At 38.6% G+C, this 18,021-nt stretch overlaps 1 protein-coding gene across 1 annotated transcript in view; it reads right to left on the bottom strand.

Annotated features, from left to right (window-relative positions):
- The window catches only part of DGKI (diacylglycerol kinase iota), a 419,366-nt gene that overhangs the window by 89,901 nt on the left and 311,444 nt on the right, over nt 1-18,021 (bottom strand). The window lies entirely within an intron of this gene.

Here is an 18,021-nt window from a genome sequence, read left to right as displayed (position 1 = left end):
TTTTTGGTTGCAGCCATCATTGTTTGGCAGGCTTGGGCTGGATGCGAACCCGCTACCTTAGGTGTATGTGGCTGGCGCCCTAGCCACTTGAGCCACAGGCGCCGAGCCATTTCTGTATTTCTTATTTGAAAAGTATAATTACACTATGAAAGCCATGATTTAACAGAAACATTTCAAAATCTTGAATTAATGGACTAAAAACTAGCAAGTAGATGATACGACAGTAGTGCTCACTAAGAATTTTTTGAAATCTTCATTGAATTTAGTTTTTAAGCCTAATCATCAATAACTTGGTTTGAAAAAGCAAAGTGCTATTAAGTGCTTTAATAATTAACATAACATACATTTAAAATGCATGATAAAAATCTTGAGGCACACTCAAAATAGTAGAGAAGGCATACATATAAACAAAAAATAATCAATGTAAATAAAACATAGCTTGTATTAAATATGTAAACTTACTCATTTGAAAACTATTAGGAAAAAGGGACTAATTCTTGTCAGAGGGGAATATTTTAGGCTCCCTGAGGACACAGAACCCCATTTGATCGTTTAGCTAGAGGAGCAAGGGTGGTCTAGAGAAAAGTAAATAGTTTATGAGTCAATATGACCTCTTAGGTTGGTTTCCACTAGGGATGCCTAATCAGTACCGCCATCCCCCCCCATCCATTCCTTTAGGCTTCTGAAGTCCTACACACACAGAGCTTAACACATCCATCATCTTGTCAAGCTATGGAAATCTCTGAGTGTGAGTAGTTTAACTTCACATTCCCAATGCTTGGTAGAGAAATGGTAGGTATTCAATAAATGCTTATAAAAAGAGGGAAAAACATAGGCTTAAGGACTGTTCAAATGTAAAAGAGAAAGTGTGTTTTTTAGGTGCAGGTCAATTTTCCAATGCAGGCAAAGAAGGAGGGTAAGCAAAAGAGTCAGTAAGCAGAAGGGTACCCTGTAAATGCGTATGTTCAGGGGAATAATAACCTGGAAGAATATTTTTCCTTTATTTTTGAAGATAAACAGAAGCGTCAAAATGGTTCTCAGCAAGCTAATCATGTATTATTATCTTTGAAAGGAACAGAAGAAAAATTCAATACATGTAATTACTCATCAATGGAATCATTCTCAGCTAGACTACTAAAGAAACCCAAATGAGGTGGTCCATCAAGGTGAGAGCAGAAGAAAGATTTCTAACATTGAGGAATAATGAGAACAAGCTAGAACTTAGGTTGTAGAAATGGAATATAATTAACATGAGAGTCTACCTGGAATCTTTCTTAATGGTATTTTACCTTCATATCAAATGTGAAAATGTACAGAAATCTATTTTACTCAATATTTATTGATTTACTTAAATTAGGAGATATGGCTTATAGAAATGCAGGAATCCACTCAATACTCTATTATCATTACTTTGAGTTAGTCTGGTCCAAGTATAAATTCAATGTTCTTGGTCAGTACTTTGAACTCCAATTAGAGATTGTGTAGTCAAGAACTTGAATCAAAAAGAAATAGCTAGGAAAAGCTTTCAAAGATATGCCATTCCTTTCTACTACAGGTATAAAGTCAACCACTTTGACTATTTACCAAGGAGCTGAAAAAGAGAAACTGCTTTTGATTGAACAATACTTAGCTGTTAATTAAGGGAGAAGGCATTTTCTACCATAATCTCATAGCACAATTAGCAACAACTGTCAATTTTATTTTAAGAAAGCAGCAATATGCAACAGAAAAGATTTCAAGTCATTCACTAAGTCAAATGACAGCTCTGCTGAGGTCTTGCAAACTACTAAGGTTATCTGCTTGGTCATGAAAGTTCTTTATTCTTCTGAGCCTTTGTTTGAAGACTATGGTGTTTGGAATGGGTATCTTACAGGAGTTTGTGAGGATTAAATCCAACAATATATTTAAAAATGAATTACCGAAACATCAAAGTTAGTTCTCCCTCACTCCTTTCACCATCTTTTAGATTAAAAAAAAAAATGGATATACTCAATCACTATCTTTTAATATATTATAGTACTATAAGGTTCAGCTAGCTCTGGTTTCATAATTTGTATTCCTATGTACTTAAAATTAATTTCCACTCTTTCTACAATGGGAAAAAATATAAAAATATTATAATCTGAGAAAAGTATGGTGAAGTAAAAACAGAAACTTGTAGAAAATTACCAGCTTCTCTCAACACTATTGACAACCCACTGCAGGCCTTTCTTGGTATCTCCTCCATTTTCATTAGATGTCGCAAGAATGCTTGTGACCTGAGCATTAGTGTCACTATCCCTGACCTCAATGATTATTTTTTTGGTCTCATAGACGTTGTTTGACTCCAATAAGCATCCATCAATATTCAAAGTTCCTATTCCTACATAAAGGAACTTTAATTGCAGGGATTACATGGAATTTACAAGTTCTAACTAAGCAAAAAGAATAAGCTGCTTTTTAGATTAAGATGGCAGATTTAACATACATATTTCTCTCTCAAGCTACTAAGCTACCTAAATGAGTTTTTTAAAAAGCATAAATCAACAAAAATGAGGACTTCAAGGAGAAAATAGTAGAAGATGAAGCAAATGTAAATTGGTAACTGACTCAGAACCCTACGTAGTCCAACCCTAAACCAGGGTAAACACTGGGTAATCACCAATTGCGAACCCCTCCAAGGACCTGCAGACTGGCATGTCAGGTGCCTCAGGAGCTGAGGATAAAGAAGGCAGCTAAAACAGGAGCAATGGCTCTTGGGTCACTAGATTTCTACCACTTACTCCTGGCAGGTGCAGTTCACAGAAAATGTGGAATAACAGACCATCTCCAGAATTGAGTGATCCCATTTTCTTCGTGCACTGGACTTCCCCAAACCTGGCAGTGAGCCCCGTAACTACTTGGAAAAAGATTGGAAGACTCTTCTCTGAAGAATCTGGCAAGCCCACGGGAAATATATTGACATGGAGCTGGCCCACCCCTGACATTCATAAAGCCCAAAGCAAAAACATAAGGTCTGAATTTCATATACCATGTTTCCCCAAAAATAAGACACTGTCTTATATTTATTTTTTCCCAAGAAGACACACTAGGGCTTATTTTCAGGGTATGTCTTCCTCTCCACGCTGTAATGCATGGCATGGCTATGCAGACATGCTACATAGCCACACCCATCACTAGGTCTTATTATGGGGGTAGGGCTTATATTTAACAAATGCATAGAAATTCTGCTAGGGCTTATTTTTGGTGTAGGTCTTATTTTCAGGGAATCACAGTATCTATGTATTTATCATTTTAAAGTGAAGTTCCTAAACTCTTAAATATGCCCAGTTTTCCTACTTTGATTAATACATAGCATTCTTTGTAATAACCTGAATGAGGTGTTGAAATCCAAAATTCTTATACTTCATGGAGTTAGAAGACAAAACTGCAATGTTTGCAGCCAGACCGCTTTCTCTTTCCATTTCCTGGCTCCATCCAAAGCACTGAGGCCATGTGCATATGTATACAAATATTCCAGCCCTGACCTCCAAGCCCACACAAACAGCTGCCACGAGGGGCCGTAGTCTTATGCCCATTATTTTTGCATCCTAGGAGACCAGGCCAGAAGAGGCCTCTGCAGACCCTGGAGGTGGGCTTCGGGCTATTATGTCAGGGATTCTAAGAACCCGCAGAATAGTCTAAAAGGGGATAGAGCCCTGGATGAGCTCTTGTCCTTCACATTCTAGACACAACATCCCCCAAAGCAGGGCAAAGCCAGAAGACAGCCATAGTGGGCCACCCACATCTGAGGCACCTCTCATGCTGGTCTAGGGGAAGCAGTGACAGTATTCCCCCACAGTCATTCCCCCCTATTTCCCCTACACAAAAACGTGAAGTTAATAAGCTTCACCTATGAGCTCAGAACATCTAGTCAGCTTTTACATTTCTTACTTTCAGTAATGAGCAGAAATGCAAGAATGATCACAAAAATTGAGAAATCCTCTAATATAGAAGCTAGGGACAAAAAGAAAAATAGAGTAAAATGTAACTTGCAAGTAGGAAAAAGCTTTTAACAATATCTTTAATATACTCAGACAATTAAGAGAAAATGGTCCACCTGTGAAAGGATGATAATATTAAAAGAGAGAAAGAGTGTGGCACCTGTGGCTCAAAGGAGTAGGGCACCGGCCCCATCTGACGGAGGTGGCGGGTTCAAACACAGCCCTGGCCAAAAACAGCAAAAAAATAAAATAAATAAATAAAAATAAAAGAGAGAAAGAATCAAAACGAATAGTAGTATTATTAGAGAATAGAAAAAAGTACAAAATCCTTTAAAAATAAAAACTGGATAGAATACAGAGCTCAGCAGAAATTTTTGAAGATAATAAAATCAAAAAATTTCCACAAAAGTAGAGCAAAGACAACAGGTGAAAAATATGAGAGAAAAAGCTCACGAAGGTAGACGACTAGTCCAGGAGGGCATCCAAATAGTAGAAATTCCAAAAACAAGAGAAAATAGGGGCAATTATCAGGAAAGGAAAAGAACATCAAGAATATTTCCTAGAACTAACAAAAATTAGTTTGCAAACTCAAATGATCCAGCAAGAACTCAGAACAATAACTACAGGGAAATAGGAAGGCATTTTACTTCAAAATTCAGAATACTGGGGACAGATTGCGTTAATGTACACAGCTATGTTTTAATTTTTTTTAAAAAAAGGAAGAAGAAAAAGAAGACTTGGGACAAAGGAGGGGATATAGAAGCTTCCAGAGAGGAAAGACCAGCTCACATGTAAAGGGACAGGAATTAGAGTGATCTTGAACTTCTCAAAGGCAACCACACAGGCAGGGGGACAACAAAACAATGCCCACAAAATTCTAAGATTGTCACATAACCCAAACCATCGAACAAGTCCAAGGGTTGAATACAGGACACATCTTCTACCAAAAACCCACTGGAGCCTGGGGCCAGTGGCGCAATGGATGATGCATCTGGCTACATATTAGAAGAAGCTATTGAATTATTTGTTCCAAAAGAAGTTGAGTTTACAACAAGAAAGTGGAATAAATGCATGGGATATAAGAAGTAGGAAATCCAACAGGGAGAAAAGTAAAAGAATTCTCCAAGGGAATGGGGCTAGAAGATGCTAGGGTGACAGATGTAGTGGGTTATCAAACATCTGGAACACTGTGACTTGAAAAAGATACATAGAAAGCTGTCATCTCGTAAATTCTCATAACCCTTATTTTTCAACCTAAGGAAAAATGTCTCCCAAACCTGGACAAGTTATATATACACCTGTATATACATATCTATGTAATAATATCATCCCCAGATGTGCTTTATCTTAACTTATTCATAAAAGAAAGTTAATAATAGTAAAGCAGAAAATTCCAAAGAAGCCCTGTAACTGTTTTTCTTTAGAGCTAAAATCCACCTGCTTCCCAGGAATCAGTGATGACCTTGGAATTGAATCCTCTCAGAATGGCCTCATGTACTCAGGAAAGTTAAAACCAGAAGATGACCTAGAGACTATTCATCTAAAACTGAGAACATCATCTTTTCTTCACACAGGGAGGTTTAGGTTTGCTATTCAGTTTCACAAAACTATCTGGTGGTGAATATATACCTAACAAAAGAATGGCAGCTGGGTCAGTGGCTCACGCCTGTAATCCTAGCACTCTGGGAGGCTGAGGTGGCAAGATTGCTTGAACTCAGGAGTTCAAGATCAGCCTGAGAGGAGCAAGACCCTATCTCTACAAAAAATACAAAAATAAACTAGAAGTGGTGGTGGATGCCTATAGTCCTAGCTACTGGGGAGGGAGGCTAAGACAGGAGGATCACTTGAGCCAAGAATTTGAGGTTGCGGTGATGATGCCACTGTACTCTAGCCTGGATGACAGATGGAGACTCTATCTCAACAAAGAAACAAAAAAATCAGAAAATTGCAAATACAAAGATTCATATAGTGGTTATTTCAGCAGGAAAATGGTAAGGGAAGGTCTTTCTGCTTCTTATCTATGTGACAGGAACATAGATGCCTATGTTGCTAATCTTTAAACTTGTGTATTTTATACACACATTGAGGTAATTAACTATATATTTCAATTTGGTGAAAGGTGCTCAGATAACTGGTAAAACACCATTTCTGGCTATGTCTATGAGGGTATTTCCAGTCAGTAGAGTGAGTAGAGATCACCCTTACCAATATGGGCAGATATCATCCAATTTGTGTGGGATCTAGATCAAACAAAAAGGTAGAGGAAAGGCAAATGATCTCTTTTTCTTGAGTTTGGAAATCCATCTTTTCCTTCCCTCAGACGTCACAGCCCCTGGTTCTTTGGCCTTCGGACTCTGGTATTTACACCAATGACACCCCCACCCCACCCTAGTTCTCAAGTCCTCAGACTGAAAGATACACCATCAGCTCCCTGGTTCTCTGGTCTTTCAACTTGATTTATGCCACTGGATTTTTTTCATTCTCCAGCTTGCAGATGGCATATTGTGGGGCCTTCTTGGCTTCCATGTTACATGAACCAGTTCTCATTGTATATCTAATTGGTCTTACTTCTCTAGCGAATCCTGTGCACACAACTGAGGGCACAGTGAGAAGGCAGCCATCTGCAAGCCAGGAAGACAGCCCCGACCCGAACCTGACCATGCTGGCCCCAATCTCAGACCACCTCCTAAAACACTGTGAGAAATAAGCGCATGCTATTTAAGCCACCCAGTCTACGGTGTTCCATTATGGCCGCCCAAGAAGACAAAGACAAAGATGAAATTTTGATAAATAAATGCTGGTACAGAAACAGGAGAGATATTGTAGAATTAACTGGTAATCCTCAGCCCTTAGAAAATTATACTGCCAATTATTTCTCTCCAGCCAAAACATGAGTCCTGCCCTGGTACCCCTCCAAGGCTTTACTCTGACCTCTATTAACCCCCTTCTCCTATTTCTGTTTGTTTAAATATCTCATAATCCAGAAAGTAATTAAATTAATTGGTTGAGCAATCGATTATATATTTTACATGTGCATGCTCTGGATTTTATGTTTGAAATAAAATGCCTCTAGGTCGTACTAATTAATTTCGTCTTCTATGCTTGAAGTTAGAACCATTTGAACTTATTATGCAAATATATGCCAAACAGTACATAAATTAATGCTATTCATCTTTGGCAAATTCAAAATCTTCTAGCAACCAATCCACACGTGTACTCTTGTATCTATAAGCAACTTTTAAAATCTACATGCAGTAAAAGAAAACATATCAAAATATAATTCCTGAAACATACATTTTACTAAAAATGCTAAGCAGAGACAAGGACTAGACCAAGCTCAGCTACCCCATATATGGGGCTGAATTGCCCAGAACTTTAAAAACCAAAGTTGTTAGAGGTTATAATGGAAGTGTCCTAGAGTTTTAGCAAAACTAAAAAAAATATTTTCTAACGATCAGGAGATTTGATACAAAAGACAGTCAAATAATTTCCTTCAGGAAATTAATTATTTGATTGAAGAAAGACAAAAGACCCTTGTAGAGTAACTCTGAGGTTAAACTGTCTCCCCTTCCATCTGTCCAGGGATGTCTGAAGCTAATTTTATGCTGGTTCAACCAAAGAGGTATGCTGCATTGTGCAGAAGCCAATGAAAGTTCAGTTCACAGTGGATAGGAAATCTCAAGTTAATGCAAATGCAAACTTCTTGAGTACCCAGAGGCTGGACTGAGCTGGGAACTTGGGTACAGTGGTTCAAAGCCTAGGCCTGAGGAGTACAGAGTGGTAGCACTGAGAGAAGGAGCAGAGAGGCTAGAGTCCTTTATTTTCCTGCATGAATAAATCATACTTTACTTGTGGAAAAGCGAGCCAAGCCAGACTAGACTTTTTCTGTGTTTTGGGGGCATGATCTAACCTTGTAATGACACATAATCCCAAGTCATATTGCATAACATGATGCAATATGATACATTTAGGAGGGACAGGATAAATCTGGATAAACAGGAAAATATAATACTGATTACACAGCAGAAGAAGGAGAGAAGGGAGGGGAGGAGGAGAAAGAGGTGGAAGAGGTGAGAAGAGGAGAAAGAGCAAGGATGGAGAGGAGAGGCAGAGGCCCCGGAGGAAGGAGAAGGGGAGAAGAAATTCATAATTCATGTCATAACGTTATCAGTTTTAGCACATTATTTAATCTTTGCCACCATCATGAAAGGTGCGTATCATTATTCCTATTTCTCCAATGAGGAAACCAAGTTTCAGAAAGATTAGGTAACATGCCCTAAATGTTACAACTACAAAACAGAACTGCTCAGTTTCCACCCTAGGCTTCTATTCCTCCAAAGCCCCTCCTCTGAGCCAGTCCTACTTCTCATCAAACACAGGGCACACAGATGGATGGAGTCTCTACCAGCTTTCAACACAGAGATCGGAGAAGTGAAGGCGGGAACCAGCAACAGGCTGACCAGAGGGTGAGGATGGAACCACAGCCCCACAGGTAGAGCTCCACCAGCATGTGCTCTTTTATCAATCAGAAACTCTTAAAGTTAGAGAAAGGCTGCAAAACATAGCAGAGGCAAGATCAACAACTCCAGGCAGGGTCAAAGGAGCCTGCCTCTCTACAGAGGCAGAAACTAGGAGCAAAGTCAGACATACTTTCAGGTTTCACGTGGCAGCAGTAGCATCACTTGTAAAGGCTCCTCACTCCCCGACTTTTCCAACAGGCCATCTTCTGAAGAACTGACAGATCACTAGTGGAGTTTATTCAATCTGTATGCAGTGTTGCTTATAACTGCGTCTGTAATTTTGGACTCACAGAATTAAAGTGAGTGTAGCTTACTTTACAAAGAAATGCAACTGTGAAGTTGTGAGCAGATGTGAATTGTTATTGGGACAATAGAGATGGCAAGAGTAGCTCAGATGTTAATCAGAAATGTTACAGAAAACCACGTGCTTTACTATTAAAATCCTTACATTAGAATTTACTGAACTGAAGAATTGATTGACAGTTAAATTAAATAAACAACAAAACCCATGTTCTCACTGGAGGTGTGAAAAGTTCATCACATCAGATGCATAAGATATCCAAAGATGCTTCCCAGGGAGTTTTGATATAGCATTCACTAAACAATAGTTTCCAGTCTGGCTGGCATTTGGCATTATAAACATGATAGTGTTGTTATGATATATGTAACCATTCTTATACCATTCATTTTAATGTTTAATTATCCCTGATAAGTAAGTATACAGAGAAAACTGATAATTACAGACATTTTTGATCATTTTGATTGCTCAGTGAGCTTAGCTTACCCTTGATTCTTTTGCAATACAGTATTTGAAGGCCCTAAATACTGAGAGAAATCACGGTACCTACCCTCTGGGTTACTGTGAAGATTAGGTCCATGCCTAGAAAGCACATACGAACAGCAAATCCATCCTATAGTTACCTTTCCGAGCCTTGTTGAATTGAACCACTTTTTTGTTCCAAATTCTATTATCAACATGTTCTGATCATTCATAAATCTTCAAACCCATTTCAGCAGACCATATGTGAGTGCTTTTATGGCAGACAGTGTACGGTACCAAAGCCTCTAGGTGAGAGCCTACACTAAGGCATGTACATAAAAGAACCATCCAAACCAGGAAGGAGATGAGGGGAACTGCAGCCAGCGGCTTCATGACATAGCAAAGGCCCTCGGAGCCAAAGCAAGAAAGCCCCAGTTTCCACACTAAGTCCATGTGAAACTTATAATGGGATTTATAAAAAAGGAGAAAACTCACAGCAGTCAATTTTCTGCAAGGTACTATGATGTGTTCAACAATGTATCACTGCGGAAATAAAGAGCTGAGAGCTTAACAATTAAAAAAAAAGGATTTAATTATCTGACATTTTTGCTGTGATAGTATAATTCCTGTTAAAATAAAACTGCAGCTAACAGAGGCCATTTACCTAGTTAAAACACAGCAAAACCACCTGGATTGGGATCATTAAAAGAAGGTGTGATATCTTAGAGATGACCGTCTCAGAAATCACAGAAGTTTGCAAAGATTGGGTTTTAAATTCTAAATATGTGCATTAAAATATCAGAAACACAGAGGCCGTTAAGGCTAAAAAAAGTTATCACTTTCTGAAAAGAACAATAAACATAACTACAGGGTTAAAAAGTCATAAAATAAGAAAGAGCACTTAACATTTTCATAAACCATCAAAATATAGATAATAATCTTAGAATCAATGTATTTTGTGTTAACAATATTCAGGTAGACATTTTTAAAAATCTGACATTTCCTTAAGTGTCAATTTTAGGTTTCTTGATATGACTAGTTGAGTTTATGTCAAGTACTTCCTGTCTTTTTATCAACCATATATAGTATTTAGATGCCAACAGCCTGAAAACATAATTATTCTTTAGAAAATAAGATAGGAGAAAAGCTAGGTAAGCTTAGGTTTAGCAATAACATTTTAGATAGAACAACAAAAACACAAACCATAAAAAAAATGGTAAGCCAGACTTCATAAAAATTAAAACTTCTGTTCTGTGAAAAATACTGTTAAGAAAGTGAAAAGATAGGCCATAAGTAGAGAAAAAGTTGTTGCAAAATATATATCTGATAAAGGACTCACATTCAAAATATACCCTTAAAATTCAATAATAAGAGAGGGAGTTCAACAACATCTCACTAAGAAAAGGTAGAGACAGCAAATGAGTGTATCAAATGGTACTCAGCATCTGTCATTACAGAAGTGCAAATTAAAACAATGCTGAGATACCACTGCACTCCTATTAGAACAGCTAACACAAGAAAAAAAAGACACCACCAAATGCTGGGGAGAATGTTGAGCAATCGGAACTCTCATTCATGACCAGTGGAAATACAAAATAGCCACTTTGGAAGATAGCTTGGCAGTTTCTTACAAAGCTAAAAACAGTAGGACCTCCATAGTTGATCACTTCCCTACACTGACCATCTCCTTAAGTTGACCCACTTTTCATAGGCTAGGCACACACCCCTTGTACATATCAGTGCAGTAGGCCTAGTTCCTTATGTTGACTACCTCCGTATGTTGCCCTGTTTGCATGGTCAACTTACTGAGCTTCTACTCTTACCATACAGTCCAGCATCAAGCTTCTTGGTATGTACTCAACAGAGTTGAAAATTATGTCCACATAAAAATCCGCACGCAAATGTTTATAGATAGCATCTTTATTCATAATTATTAGAACTTAGAATCAACCGAAGCATCCTGCAGCAGACAAGTGAATAAACTGTGATATGTCCGTAGAACAAAATATTATTCAGCAATGAAAAGAAATGATCTATTGCGCAATGAAAAGATGCAGAGGAATTGTAAATGTATACTGCTAAGTGAAAGACACCGATCTGAAAAGGCTACATGCTGTGTGGCTCCAATTATAGGCCCTGCTGGAAGAGGCAGAATGGTGGAGACACTAAAGAAAGGGGTCAACAGTGGGCAGAGTTTGGGAAGAAGGAGGGTAAGATGAAAAGGCCTAGCACAGGGTGTGTTTAGGGCAATCAAACTATTCCGTATTACACTGTATTCGTGGATTTGTGTCATTACATATGGGTGAAAAAACATTGAACTATAGAACACAAGTGTAAATCCTAATGTAAACTGTGGATTTCCATTACAATAAGGCATTGTATCATCAATGATAACATCACACTCACCCTACCTATAAGATACAACACAACTGTTATGCACCCCTAAAAAACCTATCTGGAAGGATACCCCCCCCACACACACACATATACAAATAGCAACAAATGTACTACACTAACACAAAAGCACAACAGGGAAAACTCTGTGTGAGTGGGTTGGTATACAGAACTTTGCGTACTTTCCACTTCATTTTTTGGTAAACTTTAAAATTCCTCTAAAAATAAAGTCTACTAATTTAAAAAAAAAAATCAAGATAAAAAGAGAAAGGAACTCTTCTGGGTTTCTTACAGACACTTTGCTGGATATCAGATAATACTGACAGAAAAATAAACAGTACCTCCTTCACCTTAGCATTAACACTGTTCTGGAAGTCAAAGGGTCATTGGGAATAAGAGATTAAAAGTAAAAATCAAGGAGTGGAGGCAGGAAACTGGAATAAAGGAAGAAAGCCTTAAGGGAGGATGCTAAGGACAAGTGGAATCTTTCCATTTTACCTCATTAGTTCCAAATGCATCAAGGTAACCAGGGAACTAAAATTCTTACTTGATGGCTGATAACGATTAGACAGAATGAGTTGACCATACAGTATTTCAATCCAATTTTTACCCACAGTGGGCCATACATCCATTTTACAACAGCCTGTCATTATTAACTGCCCACTGCTCACCTAAAACCACAAGGGGTGACTAGTGGGCATATTAGCGTTCAAAAGGAAACATAACATCCTAAGACCTCTGTCATGCCATGCCCAGGGTTTATCAAAGGATTCACAACCCCTGGTTCTTATGATTAAAAGTAATCCATCCTAGGGTTTGGATTCCCTAGCTTGAGCTCACCTGGGTCCTGTCCATACTTTATTGAAAATGTCACCCACAAGCTAAAAGTAAACTATGTAGTTTCCATTGTCTTCTATTTAAAAATAGGGTTTCTGAGGCATGCTTTCTAGAAACTAGCAGTTTCTGTACAAATGAGGGTTTTGAATAACAGATCAAATTCTGGTGTTTATCACGATAGTTAAGGTGACCAGATTTTAATATTAGTAAAGCGGGACACCATTGACGGGGGTGAGGGGATGGGGCGGTGGGGTGGTGGGGTTCTTAACTAAAAATTTGATCTATATGGAGGAACAAAAATTTTCACAGAATGCAAAAATAGTATTGTAATATATATATTTTTAATTTCAATATAAGTACAATTTACAAATATAATACATTAAAAAAAATTATGTATAGGGCAGCGCCTGTGGCTCAAAGGAGTAGGGTGCCAGTCCACCTGGGCAACCTTGCTCAGAAGAGGAGTAGGGAGTTTACATTAGCCTTTTCATTTCCAAATGAAGTTACGTTAATCTCTTCATTCCCAAATGGAGTTACATTAACCTTTTCAAGAGCCAAAGACTGTATATTCCCTTCCCATTGTCCCTCCATTCCCTAGCTTGGCATGCATTATTTCCAAAAATCGGGACTCCTGCAGGACAAACTGTTAAAAAGCGGGACATCTGGTCACCTTAATGATAGTATACCTGTGAAGGCAGCCCAAGGAACATGCAGTAAACTTTTTAAAAAATTCCCTTGAATGTTTATGGCCTTTATAATCTTGAACAGCAATCCAAGATTTGCATTTTCATTTAATTTGGAAAATGTGTATTGTACATACAACAAACTGTGCCAAAATATCTTTTGGGTTTGTAAGTCATTCACTTAATCATTTCAGCAAACAGGGTTTAAGGACTTTCTGGTGCCCAGGACAACTCTACTGCTGAGAATTGGGCATATAATACACTAAGACACGGTACCTGCCCTTACGGAGTTCAGACATGGAGTAAAAGAAGTACATTAAAACATCCTATTGATACCTGTGAAACAGTATTCTTCACAGACAAATAGTACGTTTATGATCTAGCAGCACGACACGTCCCCCAGGCCCAGACGTACTTCCAACGGGAGCTGTCTCTCAAGCGAAGAACATAAGGTAGTTCCGACAACAGAAACCATCTAAATACATCTTACCTCATCCACACACTCTAAGAAACCAAGGTGAAAAGAAGAAAAAGTTTAGGAATTAGAAAGGTGGGTAAGGACAGAGTAAAAAGGGATAAGGCTGAGGCCAGAAGCTTGATTTTTGTATAGTAAGAGGTTCAGACTTTCTTCTCAAAAGGATGAGTAGATACTAAAGGGTTCCCAACGGATGGTAAAGGTTTCTGATTTACATTGACGAAGACAGCCTTCATGTTACCCTCTTCTTGGATGATTTTTAGACTGGTTTCTTCTTGGCCATAGGCCCCTGATTTCTTGTTTGTGAGAGCTTTTTTACCTTAGCAAACTTTCAATTGTAAATTCTTACTCTGTCCCTTGGAGATATAAATCTTCTCCCAGCTTCTTATCAGTTTTACAACTCAGAAATGTGCTTCTCAAAGAGCTGGGAGTCATCATTTTGAATAGATAGCCCTATGTCCCCAGCTCTGGGGAACAGAGCTGGTAGGAGCTTAACTAGTTAGTGGCAATCAGAGACAGTTAGCAAACAAAGATGGCCTGATAAATTAACCAACCTCCTTTCAATATCCTCCAGTCCTTGTCCACTAGCTGGTCCTAGTACTGAAAAATCTGAGAAAAAATCAGTTTTTCTCTGACAATATTTTAGAAAAATCACTGAACAATCTGGTAGACTAACTGCTGGGGGGCTGCGAGCGACTCTGAGCTGCTTTGCATGGTCATGGGAGTTATAACCCGCAACTCGCATACCTGACACCATGGGAGACACATGGCTTGTAAGTCTGGAGAGACAGCAAGAGAGCAAAGAGGCAGCAGAGGCTGTAACGTGCAGTTAAGTGGACAAAGGGTTTCTGAGTTTAGAATGTGTTACCTTCAGCACTGGAGGAAGAATATTCTGAATGCTGGAGAACAAAACCCAGAGAAAGAAGGGACAAGGGAGCACCAAGGCTCCCTAGAAACTCAGAGTTCAGACCACAACGCCCCAGCAATCAGTGGGTAAGAGATCCTCTCCTTCTCTTTCATCATCAGTATACACAACATGATGGATGGAAAAGCAGAACTGAGAAAGAAAACCCTACGGGAAAAAGGAGATGGGAAATCCTAGTGGTCTGAACACAGAAGAAAGGAGTAAGCTGGAGAATGCGACCCAGTCGTGGATACTGCTGCAGTTGCTCCAGTTTTTCCGACTGATGTCTGTGGTTCACATATTACCAGTGGCAATCCAGGAGAAAACACAGGCAGAGGGCCCGAAGGTCTGGGCCCAGACCAAACAGTGCTATGAAATGTCATCCCCTCCAACTTAACATGGACGTTTACCAACAATGATGTAAATGCCTATTTTTGACAGAGGAAATTACATTTCAAAGATCCCTCATGTCACATGCAATGGAATTATATCATTGTATTTATAATACAATGAAATGATTCATATAATTTCTTGGAATGTATTTCTAGTGTTAAACATGATAGAAGCTTCTCACGTGAGGTCCTAGCATGCACTTCACAATAGCCCTTAAGAAACAATGCAACTTTTTTTTTTTTTCAAGTACATCATCAGGAAATATATATTTGTAAAATTCTTGGACACAGAGAAGAACCCCTATGAATAACTTACCGCCAATGCTCATGTATTTGGGAGAGAGAGAACAAATATTCAACTGTGACGTTGGAATCTGAGCTACACAGCCAGGCCAGCCTTACAAATGTGAAAATCAAGATGAAATATTAAATGTCCAAAAGCAAACCTTCACAGTCATACTCAAAACAAAAACACTTAAAATGATGATTAGAGACCCTGGTCCAAATCTCTTTCAGAATTTAAACATGATACTGTGCATCATACTATATGATGATGGGCAAGGTCACCAACAAATAGATCCTGGGACACATTCAGTCACACTACCCTGAGTTGATTGGACACATGTGGAGAATTAATGACGGAAAGATGTCCTCAAAGCAGTGGAAGGGGCCCCAAGTCTCTTTTGGAAGCAAAATGAGTACACAAGATATACATAGACAGCTGCCACCTAGAGATCTGAAAAAGGACAGTCACAAACAAACATATCCCTAGCACCTGACATCATAGGGATGTCTCTAATTCTGCTTATGGGTGACTCCAGGAGAGCAGCAGGGGACCAGTGATTCAGGAAACCCTAGAGATACTAAGGAGGAGTGGTTTCCACCAGTGAGAACTAGGAACGGCCTGCAGATCTTACCCATGTAACTAAAATTGCACGCAGACTGCAGTTCTGAGTCAGCCTGCAAAGAGGTTATTTTCAGAATAGCTCACATGTCTGTTCTTAGCTCTGTTTAGTTCAATATCATTACCAATAAGTTGGATGAAGATACAAGAAATATTTATCCTGTTGAGATTCAAACTCTGAAGATTTCTTCACTGAGTATATAGTGTCAGCTGTAAATAACAGCCTGAAATTTAGATCGCCTGGCATTTAGATTTCTATTTCCAATTTACTCAAATTCCAAATGGAGAATATTTGGCTTGGCAATAATTCATGCCAAAGAGAACTTGTAAGAAAAGGTCAGAATTCGCATTTTACAATCCCACTACTAGGTCTGGGAGAAAAGGGAAAAAAGACATTTTATAAAAAAGACACTGCGCTTGAATATTTATAGCAGCGTAATCCACAGTTAAAAAGATGTGGAAATAATTAAAGTTCCTACCAATATATGAGTAGACTGATAAAATATGTTTTATGTACACTGTGGACTATTACTTAGCTCTAAAAAAGTAGTGATCTAGTATTTTTTTAACAACCTAGATGGAACTGGAGACCATTCTTCTAAGTGAAATATCACAAGAATAGAAAAACAACACCAAATATACTGAATATGAAATTGGAACTGGTTAATCAAAACTTACGTATGGAAATAAAGTAGATGAGAGCGGGGAGGAGAGTGGGGTAAACTGACTGGTACGATGCACACTTCCCGGGTGAAGGGCACACTTACATTTTCAACTTAAAAGGTAGAAAAGACAATTATGTAACCAAAACATGAGTACCCCTGTAATATCCTGACCTTTCTAAAGACATCACATTAAAAACAAAGAATTCACATTTTAGGTTTTCATTTTACTTTACTAATTAGGACACTTCTGAATAAGTAATGAATTTACATTCCATTTCCATGAGTTCGGAATAGCAGGAAGGTCAGGTCAAAAGATATGAGGAGAACTTGGGTCTAGCATTATTTGAAGTGGAATCCCTAGTACCTGGAACTGTGCTTGATACACAAGAGGTATTCAACAGATGATTGGTAAATGAAGAGATGACTGAGTGGACTCAAGGATTTTTGATATGTGGGTCGTTCCCTCCTGGCCTTAGTTCAAAGATCAGGTGCTCAGTTACACAGTTGAGACTGTGCTTTTGGAACTGATGTGCCCTGCCCAGATCCATGCTGAGACTGAGGCCCTCATCCCCCAGCTGCTGGAAGTCTGCTGATCACTCATAGTCAAGTCCCTCTCTGGGAAAGCAGCTACCACACTCAAGATATATCCCTTCCCAGGGGTGGCCTGACCCATTTCCAATAGCCCTTATGTCAGTTGGGGCAACTGTAATGGCTATGCCAGACTCAAAGGTTCCTGCAGGAGTCCTCTGTTGAGACTATATCAAACCCTGGCTTCCGTCTCTGCCCAGTCCTACTCTCTTTGTCCTGCGTGGCTGTGGCTCCCTCTTGAGAAATCCTCAGTGAAACTCTGGGTCATAAACTCAACCCCAGTCTGTTTGAAACTCAGCCAATGACAAGAACCATGACCCCCAATTCTTTCAAATCACACATTTCTATAAGTGCATAGCTGTGCCTTTATAAAAATAAAGTAGGTTGTATACTAGAAACTGTATTGTATTAAAATATATAATCTCTTATTAAAATCCTACTGCACCAATATACCCTGTACGAGACGATCAGAATCTAAGCGTCCTGGGATAATGCACATGGTCCGGGTATGTACAATAGCCCTCTGTAACTATGTCAATATTGGGTGTGAGTATTCCTCATTAAATATAATAGTCATGACTTCAGTGACTGACTATGTACCACTCACTCATTAACAAGATAAATAAAAAGTAATAATTTTATACAAGGACCTTAGAAGAATGTCTTCAAAAGGAAACCTCACTACCATCACAACTTATATCCCAGGGTTGTAATCCTAGGACTAGGCTGGTTTACAAGCAGTAAAAATTAGCCACTATTTTGAGAAAGAAATTTAGAGACAGAAAGAGAAAGAAAATATATATTACCTAAGATAAACCAGTGAAAAGGAAAAATATTCCTTTCGGCAAGACTTACGGATGTACCTGCAGTTGATTGCTTTTATTACCAAAATCTTTATAGTGAAGGTAAAGTTTCTAGCAAGGAAAGAAGGATCAAA

This window comes from Otolemur garnettii, unplaced genomic scaffold, assembly GCF_000181295.1.
Source record: "Otolemur garnettii isolate 467f Iridium unplaced genomic scaffold, OtoGar3 scaffold00049, whole genome shotgun sequence".
NCBI lineage: Eukaryota > Metazoa > Chordata > Mammalia > Primates > Galagidae > Otolemur > Otolemur garnettii.
Note: the sequence above shows the minus strand (reverse complement) of the source record. Positions and strands in the feature narration are given on the sequence as shown.